General features: G+C 42.2%; 1 long non-coding RNA gene across 1 annotated transcript in view; it reads left to right on the forward strand.

Annotated features, from left to right (window-relative positions):
- LOC140225688 (uncharacterized) overlaps positions 1–13916 on the forward strand; it is a 91373-nt gene that overhangs the window by 51704 nt on the left and 25753 nt on the right. Inside the window, exon 2 of the long non-coding RNA XR_011900663.1 lies at positions 707–768. This is a non-coding gene — a long non-coding RNA (uncharacterized lncRNA). The remainder of the gene's footprint in view (positions 1–706; positions 769–13916) is intronic.

The following is a 13916-nucleotide window of genomic DNA, read 5'->3' on the forward strand; positions in this document are numbered from 1 at the left end:
CTTCAACTTATTTCGCTCGCGAAGAATTTCTCTGACTCGTAAATTGCAAAAAAAAAACTAGGTCAACGCTGCAATGAAAAATTAGAGATATACGCTTCGAAATTCATTCAACGAATTGAAGTTATTTCCAATTACGTAACAGCCAGAAACCCGTTCGTTTGGTTTTTTTCTCGTGTCAAATTTTTAATATAAAATGCCTTTTGCAAAGCTGAAATGTTTCATTTTTACTGTACCGCGGAGTTCCTAAAAAAGCACCGATTCTGGTGTCATTAAATATCGCAAATTGAAAGGCAAATATTCGCGTTTATGGAGTCCTACAAATGTCCCCCCTTTTTCCTCGCTAACAGCTTGTGAAACTGAACAGAATCATTAACATTTAAAAGCAAAACCATCTTGGTCATTCAGACTTGATCTGAAATTGTCGTAAGGTAAATTACTTACCAAAATTTTCGATTCCAGTTGCTTGACTCAATTTTTGTTCACGAAAAGCAGCACACATCTATTAAAAACAAAAAAAGAGGTCAATATATCTCATTTTATGAGCACTTCCACTTTTCTTCATATTTTCTTAAACATAAATTACTTAATTTCATTGTAAAATCTGAAACTGTATACGCGTGTGCCACCTTAAGCTCTATCCAAACGGATTTTGATCTTATTTTGTGCGTTTCTTGGACTAATTTGTAATTTATTTATTTTGTTTCAGGATCATGAAGCTGCTGTTTAAGTGTGTAATACAAATATGGGGCAAAGTCGTCGCAAATGAAGGTAATTATACTTTGGAGTTTTGATTTTAGAACACTTTTTGCAGTTTTGTCATTTAACCAACACTGGAAAAAAACACATTGGGATCTAGAGTCCAGACTCTTGAAAACATTGACAAGAAAAAGGACTCTTGATTCAAGCAGATTTAAGCTTAAATCAAAAGGAAATCCGCTCAAATTAAGAGGCTTGGTTCTTGATTTAAGCATAAATCTGATTGAATCAAGAGTATTTTTTCTTGTCGATGTTTTTTAGAGTCTGGACTCTAGATCCAATGTGTTTTTTTCTCCAGTGAATGTTGCTGGGACGCTTATATCTTTTTATGAAGTTGATTTTCAGACTGCACAAGTGCACACTGTGTGATTCGTTTTCCATGTAGAATTTTAAGGAGAATACACGTAGCGTTGTGCTTTAATTCATACTTTGTCTATAGGCCCATTTGCCTAAGACACCTGACGAATCAGGGCAAAAAGGCTCATCTATAAAATCCACCCTACAAAAAAAAAAAAAAAAAAAAAAAAAAAAAAAAAAAAAAAAAACCAGCCTCCTTGCCGGCGCGACTGCAGCGCACTCTGATTTAATTTCCGTTCATCGCACATAACGGTGCAATTGCCGCTATCCACGGGGAGCCCTATATCACTGCGGCCGCTTTTCCAAGGAGCCGCCTCGCGAAAAACCGCGCATCTGCAACGAAAACCCCACCACACTTACGTCGTTCCCGCCGAGGATCAGGTTGCAGAGAGCCATCTTGAGTCGGGGGATAATTCCAGCTGGAAACGCATGCATTCACGCCGGGGAATTCGAAGGGTCGACGCGAGAATAAAGTGCTATTCTCCTCCGAGCGCGGTTGCCGTTTATTACGAAAAAAATGGCGGGGTTTTTTGTGTTTGCGCGGGGTTTCGAGGGAGCGCGGCAACGCTGCGGGGGAGTTATTTGTATTTTTCCGTTTATTAACGCCTTAATGTCTCCCTCTTGCGATGTGCCCAGACGCGCAAATGGTCCTCTTCAGTCGCCGGCCTACGGGCTCCCCGGCAAGGGTGTACTTTGAGGTCGCGGGTGGGGAGGGGGTGAATAGTTAAATCGTGGGAAATGGGCGGAGGTATCATTTTTCTTCAAAATTGGAAAAAATATTCTCAGTGTAAGAGATCTACGACGCGCAGTCAATCGGAGAGGTCGGGCGTGGTTTTAAAACTTTAAAAGCGTATATCTTCGTTGATATGAAACGTTGATGTTTTAAAAGTGGTTTCATGAGTTCTATCGTAAAGTTTTGTGTAAGAGGCGCCCCTTAAAATTAAAATTGTGATGAGATAGACGTTAAATTTCAAAATTGTTGTCAAAAATTTCATAACCGACTTCTCCAAAGACCCGATACACCGTGCGACGGTGAGGAAGATGAGCAGTATTACATAGAGGATTTGCGAGGGAATATTGTCAAACGAAAATAGACGATTCTGATACGGGAAATTGGGGACCAATATTTTTAAGAAGAGTGAATTTACCGACTTGTGACGTCACAGGGCGGCACATGAGTACTGACTTCAACGTTTCGCAAACAAAAATATCTTTGGATATGAAATAAAAGTTGTGGAACATCGTTCGCAATGACCGATAAAAATGTCCATTCTCACGTTAAATAAATGGAGTATAACACGAAATCTTTCTTAAAAAAACTGCATCAAATGGTCACTGATTAGTTTACGAAGTTTCTCGATGAACTTTATAATCGATATCAGACTCATACCGTCCAACAAAATATGGGAACACTCCTGCCCACCAAGTGCACTCTCTATTTTTCAAAAAGGGAACAGTTCGAAATTACGGAACGAGCTCTTGAGGAAAAATTCAATGTGTCCCCCTCATCCACTTAAAATTTCACGAGGAAACATACACGGAGAAGAAAACCTCGTGCGTGGGACCCGAAGTTTAGGTCATATGGATCTCTGAAGTTTTGAGATTGAGCATCTGAACACTTAAGGTCCAGCTGTCGAGGTTCGGATCATACATCTGAAACTTCAGTTCTTACATCTAAGTACTTCAGATGTGAGAACCGAAGTTTTTCGGATGTGAGAACCGAAGTTTTTCGAATGTGAAAACCGAAGTACTTCAGATGTAAGAACTGAAGTTTCAGATGTGTGATCCAAACCTCAGCAGCTGGACCATAAGTGTTCGGATGCTCAATCCGAAAACTTCAGAGATCCATTTGACCTAAACTTTGGGTCCCACGCACGAAGTTTTTTTTCCGTGTATTTACTCTGCCGTGGTAAGGAAGAACGCCGTATGAGCCTTCAGCCGTTGCCAAATTTCCATAAAAAAACACGACTTTCCCGGTAAACTTATGAATATTTTTCTTAAAATTTGTCGAATAATTTATTTCGCAATTTCACCCAAAGCTCCTGAAAATCTCATAGGAAAAAATATCCATGCATTCCCTCAGGAATAAACATTTTAGCGAAGGAAACGTTGGAACTCCCGAATGTTCATACGCGTCCTTCCCCAGCACGGCGGTACTGTTGCTGAAAATTCGATCCAATCCAGTTGACCACCCCTCGCGGGTTTCCTGGAAGATCCTCCACACAAGTTCTCCGGGGCGCGTCGCGTAGGGGGTTAACGAAAGGGGGGGGGGCGGGGTGGAAGAGGCGGAAGCTGAGCACAGAGTTAATTGCTGCAGGATTCCCGAATTCCGTCAAGTCGAGAAGCTCCGAATCTGTCGCTTCCTGACGCAAAAGCGTAACTGCACTCCCACATGAGCCGCAACGAGTGTAGATTTAAATGAACGAAATGGTTAAAATCAAAATGCACTTACGCGCTTTTGCCAGACAAGCGACGCGCGGCAGTGCGGCAGTGCATCCGCTGCCGGCGGCGCCTCTAATGCCTCACCCTAGGATTCCCGAGTCCAACGTTGCCATTATCTCCGAATTTACCTCGAGAAGCTTCGCGAATCAAGGTGATTTTGACTGGTTTTTGGCAGCGCTGATTGAGCCAAGGCGATGCTGTGGCTTTGATTCATCCGATGAGAAATTTCTCCCCGTTAGGCATGCAATTTGGACGTGTTCCGCGCTGAGAGGAACTATCCGTGAATGGAGCAAATCAATAGGAACTATCTGTAAATTCATCGCATTGAAAGGAATTGTCTATACAGGAGGTTTTGTTAGTAATAGGGTATCTAATCCTAGTTTTTAACAGAAATTTAAGTTTTTATTGATAAGATTTTTTTAAAATTTTAAAAATTTTACTTATTTACAATTTTTTTTTACTGATATCTTTTTAAATCGATGCAATATATCTATAGATATCCACGGATAAACGGTCAGACTGTAGGAGCGTGTTCTATGGGGTCAAAATAAGACTTTTTGTAGTATGAAATTTTTCCCAAAGTGTTCCCAGTCAGAGCTACGCCCCTCAAATTTTTGGGAAGAAAAAGTTTTTCTCGAATTTGGCAACGGTTGTGAACCAACTCATAAAAATTGTACTCCCCTGTACTTATAGGCCCTAAATTCATGAACGATCTAAAAAAAATCGAAATCTCAATTTAAAGAGGGTTTTTTGGCTCCTGCAGTCTGGCCATTTAACCCTAGATCACCCTGTATAAGATTTACGTGCCTCATAGCGAGTTCTTGGATATTTCCTAGAACACAGTTCCTTTTACATAAAAACGTTCGTACGTACCACATTGCCGTGCTAGAATTTCAAAAATCTGATCGAATAAAGAGTATTTTTCCTTGTCAATTTTTTTAAGGTTCCGCAAATCGTGTTTTACGTGAAAAGGTCAAAAACGTGTATCAGAATGCTTTAATTTGTACCTTGTCTACTCTGCCGTGCTAAAAAAAAGCCGTATCAGCCTTCAGGCGTTGCCAAATTTCCTTCGATGAAATACGAAATTCCTGGGAAACTTATGGGTACTTTTTCCCAATTTTTTACAGGATTTCAATCACAATTTAATCTATAGTATCTGAAAATTTCAAGGGAAAATATTCATGACTCCCCTGAAAATTACCATTTCACCGGAGGAAATTTGGCAACTCTCGAATGCTCATACGGCGTTCTTCCTTGGCACGGCACACTGAGAAAACAACACATTGGATCTAGAGTTCAGACTCTTGAAAACATTGATTAGAAAAAATACTCTTGATTCAATCGAATTTAAGCTTAAATCGAAAGGAAATCCGCTCAAATTAAGAGGCTTGGTTCTTGATTTAAGCAAAAATCCGATTGAATCAAGAGTATTTTCTCTTGTCGATGTTTTCAAGAGTCTGGACTCTAGATCCAATGTGTTTTTTTTCCAGTGCAGCACTGGTCCATTTCGGAAACGTTTTACCAGACTTACGCCGTTTCGCGACGAAAACGATTCAATCCCTCTCCGGGGCGAGACAAAAGTTCGCAAGGGCCCCATTCCGCCCTGACGCAACCGTTTCGCCCGACTCCCAGGATCGCGACAAATTCCCCGCGTGCACTTAGCGCGATTAAGTCCTCCCAATTTAAACCGCCCCTGCAGAGGCGTAACCGGCCACCGGGCGGGCGGGGAGGTCGGGCCGTTTGCCGCGCGGCGTCGTGAAGGCGGCTCGTTTAATTGATCCGACGGCCGCGAGGGGGCGCAGGGGAGGGGGAGGGGGTCATAAAGGAGCTGACCGCCGACCGGTGAAACTGACAACAGAAAGGGCGTACCGGAAACAGAGTCGTCAACCGGAAGCCGCCTCCTCGGACCCCAACGGTAAACGATCGATTATCGATATTTTCCCATTTGTAGCTATGGTAAAGGATCGATCGTTAAGGTGTTCGTTGCGAACGCCTGTTGATCGATTATCGATATTTCCCGTTTGTTGCTATAGTAAAGAATCGATAATTGAGGAGCACCTGTCTGTCGATCTTTTTACATAGGTTTAAATAGTGGCTTAATCGATATATCGCGAAGCCCCGCCTCTCGTGGATAATCTCACTCGCCACTTGCATAATGCGGCTGTGACACAGTCCAGATGGGACTCCCGATTGATTGCAACCCCCCCCCCCCCCACTTGCCTCTGCCGTCATGGCGCCCTTTTTATTTCCTCGCCGCCCCTCCAGGTTTTTCAAACGGGAGGGGCGGGGGGTCCCTTTGAATCGCCTCGATACGCTCTGTTGAGCCCGGGACACTGGGATTGAATGCAAATCAGAAACATGCGCGCTTTGTCTTAGCTCGTAATCCGATCTGGCTGCCCGGCCGGATTTTTTGTCCAATTTAACAATCAGGGACTGCGATGAATCGATGGGCCTGCCGTTTGGACCCGTGGGAAAGGATCGATCCCTCACTAATCGATTCTTTATAATAGCTTCAAATGGGATAATATCGATAGCTGATGATTCGCTGTGACAATGGCGTAATTAAGGGGCGCTAGCATCGGAGGGGGGCATCCGGTTCCTGGACGACGGGAAGAAGACGTTTGTATGCTAATGGACCCTATTTTTGCGTGGGTTTCAATTAAGATCCGTGCTTTTGATTAAATTGGGTGCGAAGCGGTCTTGCTCCGTTTTGAGCGGGTTTTTATTTCGGATGTTCGTTGCTTGCCGTTTTCCGCTTGGTGAGAAGAGCGGCTTGTGCCAAATCAGACGGGGAAAATGAATTTTTTTCGCCGAGAACTGAGAAAATATATTTCAAAGACCCTGCATACACTGGAAAAAAAAAAAAAAAAAAAAAAAAAAAACACATCGGATCTAGAGTCCAGACTCTTGAAAACATTCACAAGAAAAAATACTCTTGATTCAATCAGATTTAAGCTTAAATCAAAAGGAAATCCGCTCAAATTAAGAGGCTTGGTTCTTGATTCAAGCAAAAATCCGATTGAATCAAGAGTATTTTTTCTTGTCGATGTTTTTAAGAGTCTGGACTCTAGATCCAATGTGTTTTTTTTTTTTCCAGTGTTGAGTAACTAAGTCGAAGGGGCAAAAGTTGAGTTTGGAAGTCAACGCTTATCTTCGCCGAAAATCAAACACAGGAAGAATAGATAAAACTTGCCCTATCCTGACAGCTTCGATCTTCGATCGAGAAAATTTTCAGTACAACAAGACCGATACATACATATATAATCCCCTGCAGAGCAGATATTTAAAACTGTAAAAATTAAAAAATGGACGAAAAAACTCACTTGCACTATACATAAAACTTGGGACGGCATTTGACTCCGATGGTGTCATCCTTAGCCGCGGCTGAGGTATCGGAACGCGTCCCAAGTTTTAAGCAAATTTAGTGCAAGTGCGTTAAATTTTCGTCCATTTTCGGGTTTTAAAATGTCAATCATTGACTTGATTTTGATTATTTTCATGTATCTCCTGAAAAATTAAGCTTCCTGCAATGCTGCCGTGCTAAGGAAGAACGCCGTACGAAATTATTAATCGTAATTTCATTGTAATTATTAATCGTAATTATTAAACGTATTAATCTTCATTGCTAAGGCGCAATGATACAACTATTCGTACTCTCTGGAATGCGTGAAGTATCACGCTACAATTAAAGGCGTTTTCGAAACTGCTAACTCTATATCGGAATCCTTGTGTCGCATACAATTCGGAGCAAGAGATGACAAATGATATGAATGGGCTATTCTGCCGTGCTATGGAAGAACGTCATATGAACATTCAAGAGTTGCCAAATTTCCTCCGATAAAATGCTAATTTTTGAGGAACGCTATGAATATTCCCCTTTAAATGTTCAAGAACTTTTGGTGAGTTCGTGAACCATATTATCTGAAAAATTGGAAAGAAAAATATCCACAAGTTCACCAGGAAACTCGTGGTTTATCAAAGGAGATTTGGCAACGCCTGCAGGTTCATATGGCGTTTTTCCTTAGCACGGCAGAATGGCACCCTCTCTGCAATATGAGATCCGAACGAGTGTTCTCATAGGAAATTTTCGGCAGCATCCAGAGATCCATACGGCATTTTCCCTTAAATGAAACATCGGCTTGAGTCAAAGTCGACCAGACAACCAAAAGCACCACTTGAGTCGAGTAGTCTGTTGCACGCGCGCGGCGTGGGAGGAGGGGGGGGACGCCGCCGACGGGCCGAGTCAAAAAAGCACGTACTTTCTCGCTTCATTGACATTCATGCGACTTTTTTTCCCCATTCGTCGTCGCGCTCAAGAACCTTACCCCCGCCCCCCCTCTCCGTCCCCCGACTCTCCGCCGAAGCTAACTTTCTATCGATACTTCCCGTCCCTCTTGTCTCCCCCCCCCCCGCGCCTCGCGAAACGTTAAGTATTTCAATTTATAACTTCATTTAATTGCTTTTCCGGTGCTCGAGCTCGTGACCCTTGCTGCCACGCCGGGGGAAGAGGGGGGGAGGAGGGGGTGGGTGAGAGAGGGGGAGTGCTCTGGACTTGTTGAATGCCGCCTGTGAAATTTCAGGCTCCTGCCGTCGAGGTAATCATGCCCCGTCCTCGGAGAAATGGACCTGTTTCACACGACAGAAACAGACGAACGAATAGGCATTTTACTTAAAGAAAAATGTTCTGTTGGATCGATAAAAATTTCCACACTGAAAAAATGTAAAGTTGTTTTAGCACCTGGGATGTCAAAAATGTGTCTGGTGTTCCAAAATGCTGCCTTTACTGTCCCCGCAGTTAATTTTACATCCTGTGAATGCAAAGTCAATTGCTTGGGCAATCAAGGCAGCATCTTAGGATCACTATACACATTTTCGACATCGTAGGTGCTGAAAACAGCATACTATTTTTTTCAGACCCAGCCCACCAGTCAACTTCCTATGAGAATCCTGGGCACTCAAAATACATTGTATCAGAAAGGGGTCGAAACTATCGCAAAGGCGGTATGCTATGTATACGCGCCGATATAGAGTAAATGAGTGGGGCCCACTGCGGGCGTGTAATGATAACGGCGCTGAGATACAACTATTCGTACTCGATGGATGTCCGTGTTGCGTCTGCAAAATTGAAGGCGCGAGCGTGAGGCGTGAACTCGCAATGCTCCGTTCTGCCAGTGAGGCGTCTTTTTTTTTTGGGAGAAAGTTGAAAAACCAGGCTCGATTACTTCTCTCTTATCTTCGACTGTGTTGATAGTTGATTTTTCTTGTTTTCAAGTTGATGACTGATTCTTTCTTTACGATGTAATTGTAGACCAAACATAGCATATCTACAGGGTGCAGGCGGACTGGCCTTATACAATCCGCAGGGTATATGTTTTTCGCAATCCTCAGTCAATTTGACCCAGCGTGGGCATCGAAGGGATAGGTTTCATCCGTGATTATCATTTCTTCAGGCGAAAAAGAAACCTCGAAGGAAAATGTTTACTGCCTTGAGAAGAATCCACATAAGTTCTAAATGGGGGAGGAAAATTCCTCAAGTTCTAAACGTTGTTTCCGAGTCGACATGGAAACCCTCCACACGTCATTTTCCAGAGAGGAAACGTAACTACATTCCATTCCATCGCTTTAATAACTCCATTCTTAACCTCCAATTTTCCTTCGATAATATTGGACTTTTCTAAATAAAAATTTCGACGAACTTTCTTCTGATCAAACGCCAAAAGTAGAGTACCTTCATATGGAGATTAGTACGCCCATGTCAGTAATTTTAAGATTAGGTGGTGAAGCTTTTATGGCCCAAAAGAGCAGCCAGTCTATCAATTAAAATTATCCAGGGTATGATGTAGAAGAAGTTTATGAAGAACGTATTTGACTTGTTTTTTGCATTAATTCACTCATGTTTGCAGGAGACAATATAAGCAAAGTCTCGACTATTTTGGTTTGAAATTGGAATCTGAAGATTGTCGGTGAAATGTTTCGTTTTCAAAGGTTGGCTGTCCTTTTGGGCCTTAAGAGCTCAATACTTCGACATGTCTGTACTCTCACAAAAAGGTACTCCAGCCGAAATCAGCAATTCGGGCAAAAAACCGGTGGCCATTTTCATGTTAAAAATAGGATTGTTTTAGGAAATTTTGAAACCTTAGAATGGGATTATATTACTTCTTTGGGAACCAGAGCTGTCATTTCCCGAATCTATTTCGAAATTTGGAACTTTCCAAATAATCAAAGCTTAGCTGATAATTTTACCTTGGTTTTCCCCTACCACGTTGATTTTCAGACTTCGACGATAGCTATTTCGATCTGTTAGCTATCGTCGAAGTCTAAAAATCAACGTGATAGGGAAAACCACAGCAAAATTATCAGCTACAATGCGTCCCGATAAAAACAGCTTCAACTTCAAATCAAAGCTTTTCTGGAATCTTCGAAATTCCCGAGATCTTGATCCGTTTTTTGGACTTTTCCGGAATGGACCACTAGACACGGTACGAATTTAAGCATTCTGATACATGTTTCTCCACCAGAATTTCACGTAGAACTAGGTTCACGCACCGAAAATTATTGAAACCAACTCCTTACGGAGATATTAACATTTATATTTCACATTGGCTGACGAGGAATTTGAACTGCGCGCTCACAAGAAACTCAAAGCTCTACGTGAGTCAAATTGCGCATTACAACGGTTTCAGCAAGCTTCTCAATCGAGCAATGTTCAATTCCCACCATGTGTTGTTCAAACTATAAGCTATTTGTAATAGATGAGCCAAAGTGTCAAGATTGAGGTTGCCAGATTTTTATATCGCAGAGACGTTCATGATAACGTTTAGCGCGCGATGTGAATCACGGAGAGCATTGAGTTTTCATGAGCGGGTGGTTTCAATTCACGCACCAAGAATCATTATATATCTTCGGAAGGAGTTCATTTCGGTAATTTTTGTTGTGCGCATGTGTTTTATGTGAAATTTTGGTGAAAAAAACATGTATCAAAATGCTGAAATTCGTACCTTGGCTAGTGGCCCATTTGGGGTTTTTCGTCAGTTTGAACAATAATTTGATCAAATTTGATTATTATTTTATTGAATTTGAAGATCTTCTGGACTAAATCCGGGCGTTTCCTGGAACTTATGAAAAATATGAATTTTTCCCAGAAAATTAGGAAATCGGAAATAATGTCGGGAACCCTGAAACCTTTGGTGAAATAAAATGGCAGCACTGTTGGAACCCTCAATATTCCCATTCGGCGAGTCGCACGCACGGGCCGCACGGTCGAGCGGAAGCCTTTCTTCGATAAACTTCCCGGAAAGTCCTCCCCGCCGGGGCGATGCGAAAGTCCGTCGGGGGGCGTAAACAAACGGGCGCCTTTATTCAATTGCGGGGGCGAGGGGGGCGGCGGGAGAACAATGGTAACATCTTGAGAATCAACAGGCTAAGAAAGATTTATTTGCCGAGCCGAAGACAGTAAGTTACGCGGGCTAATAACTCCACCGCGGGAATGAACACACGCTCGCCGCGACGCGACGCAGGGGGAGGGGATGGGGAGGGGGGCTGCGCGGTTGCCCCGTTGGATCCGAAAGAGGGTAAAACCCTGAAGTTCAGTCGCGAAGGAGCTGGAGTATAGGTACTCTGGAAACTTGAACACTGAAACAAACTCTGAGTCTCTCCTCGCGAGAGTCGAAGCTTACGAGCGAATGAATGAGCGTTTTTCCAAGCGGCAACTATTCGTGCTCTCCAGTATGTTTATTGCCTATGCGGAAACACTGAAGGCGGACTTCAAGTAGACTATATCTATTGACCGAATCACGCATTATTGATTGGCTGAATCGAACCTTATCGAGCGAGTTAAATGAGCATTTTTCCAAGCGGCAACTATTCGTGCTCTCCGTAGCTTTATTGCCTATGCTGCAACATTGAAGGCGGACCTCAGGTAGACTAAGAATGACATTTAGCGAAAAGGAACCGGCGCGATTACGGTGTTTTCAAAATCGTGCAACTTATTCTTTTCTCTTAAAAATACTGAATATTTGTATACAGTATTAAAATGTATACCATTCTTTTCCTTTAAAATTAACAAATTTGGAAAAATCCAAAGAAAGTGGAAAAAAAATTGGAAAGCCAGAACTATTTGCCATTCTGGAAATTTTTTTAGGTCATTATGAAAAAGCAACATTTTTACAACGCTGTATAAGCGCTGGTTCCTTTTTGCTAAATGCGATCCATGTCTATTGACTGAATCACGCATTATTAATTGGATTGCATTTTGCAAAACGGAACCAAGAGTATTCCAATGTTGCTAAGATTGGACAAATTGTATTACCTTGCAAACATAAACTGATCATTAAAAAAGCTTTATCTTTACTCCCGATAAACTATGAATTCAGGACAAAAATTACTTTTATAACTTTAATATTTTCCATGATTTCGGTCATTTTATGCAGATAATGTAAGTTGCACAATCCTAGCAACACTTGAATGCTCTTGCTTCCTTCTTGCAAAATGCAATCCAATTGGCTTTATCGAACCTTATAGAGCGAGTTAGATGAGCGTTTTTCCAAACGGCAACTATTCGTGCTCTCCAGTATGTTTTTTGCCTATGCGGTAACATGGAAGGCGAACTTCAAGTAGACTATCTATTGACTGAATCACGCATTATTAATTTTCTTAATCGAACCTTATCGGGCAAGTTAAATGGGTGTTTTCCCAAGCGGCAACTATTCGGTATGCTCTCCGGTATGTTTATTGCCTATGCGGTAAAATTAAAGGCGGAACTCAAGTGATTGATGTCCACCGATACATGAGTCAATATATTCAGAAGGTGATTTCAGGGTATGAGGACTACGAGCGAATCCTTTCGGTTAACAGGATAAAACCTCGAAATTTCGGTTCACTGCGCTAAATGTAAGTACACCGAACCGATAACTTCGGACGAGATGGGACAAGTCTTATGAAAACCAAAGTTCTAAGATTGAACTGAGTCACTGGATCGAAGAGCTGGATCTTCGGTTCACCAAACCGAAGTTTGGTCCTTTCAACCGAAGTGGTTGGTTTGCGTGACTCAGGGGTCGGGATGGGTCTAGCAGCGCGGCGTGAGTGGTCGACCATCGATATAATCTCATTTAAAGTTATGGCAAAGAATCGATTATTAACAAGTTTGTTGCGAAAACTGCGATAGTCGATTCTATTTCGTAGGTTTAAGTAGCAGATGTCGATTCATCGCACAACACGCTACGCCACTACTAGATGGGTCGGGTAGCGGCAAGGTTGTAGAGTAACGTGTAGCGTATCCCCTCCCCTTAACATATATTAATGGCCAAAGTGCGAAACCACGTATCTCCGTTTGCGACGTTGCAGAATTCCTGTCATAATTCATTGTTTTCTTGAAAAACCAACGACGTAATTTCTCAAAAACTCCCTTGATTTTTCTTCTTTGTTGCAGAATATTCAGTAAAAATTTCGAGCTAAAAAATGACTTATTTTTGATCGAAAAAATGTAATAGGGCTCTGTATTTTGAAACACCACAATGAATATACATGGTTTTGCACTTCGGCTATCGATACAAGAAGGAAAAATGTAGTCTAGAAGAAAAGTAAGGCTCTCTGGAAGGAATGGACCTGTTGCTAAACTTCTGCAGAGCAGAAAGAAGAGTTGCTTCTTGACGAAAATGGCTCAAAAATCACAGTGAGCGCATTGGGAAAGTCTGAAATGCTTTCCTAACTTCACAATCTGCTTAAGAAATACCTATCTGTCTCTTTAGGCTGCCCGTTACAAAAACGATACTTCGGCCTGTATGAACATTGCGTGAGAGAAATTGTTCGATCAAATCGTTTCGCACCAGGATGAGAAGGCTACGCAATATTCAAAATGGCCGATGCCAACCCGCCAAAATACACGCAACGAGACGGGATTTTATCAACCAGTGTGTTTACATTTACAATTTCCTCGCGTTTTGATAAAGGCCATTGTGTTTCCTGACGATATGCGCACGGAAGAGTCAGCCATGTTGAATGTTGTGTAGCGTCCTGGTGCTCAAAGGGTTAGATGAAACGACTCTTCTCACAATATGTTCACCGGTGCCGGAGTATCATTTCTGAAGCGGCATGCTTAAAAAAATGCATATTTATCACGCAGAATGTGAAGTTAGGAGTGTATTTTAGGCTGTTCAGACGCGTTCATCGTGAATTTTGAGCAATTTTTTTTGAGGGAACAACTCTTCTTTTTACTCTAGCCGAAGTTTGAAACACGCCCGGTACGGTTCAGGAGGACGTGAACCTTAAGGTGATTCGATGGACGCCATATTTTGTATCAGACGGCATTTGATACATCGCATCAATTGGTTCCAGTTTTTCAGCTACTCGTCATTTTTCTCCAA

The sequence above is a fragment of the Bemisia tabaci genome, chromosome 10 (genome assembly GCF_918797505.1).
Source record: "Bemisia tabaci chromosome 10, PGI_BMITA_v3".
Lineage (NCBI taxonomy): Eukaryota > Metazoa > Arthropoda > Insecta > Hemiptera > Aleyrodidae > Bemisia > Bemisia tabaci.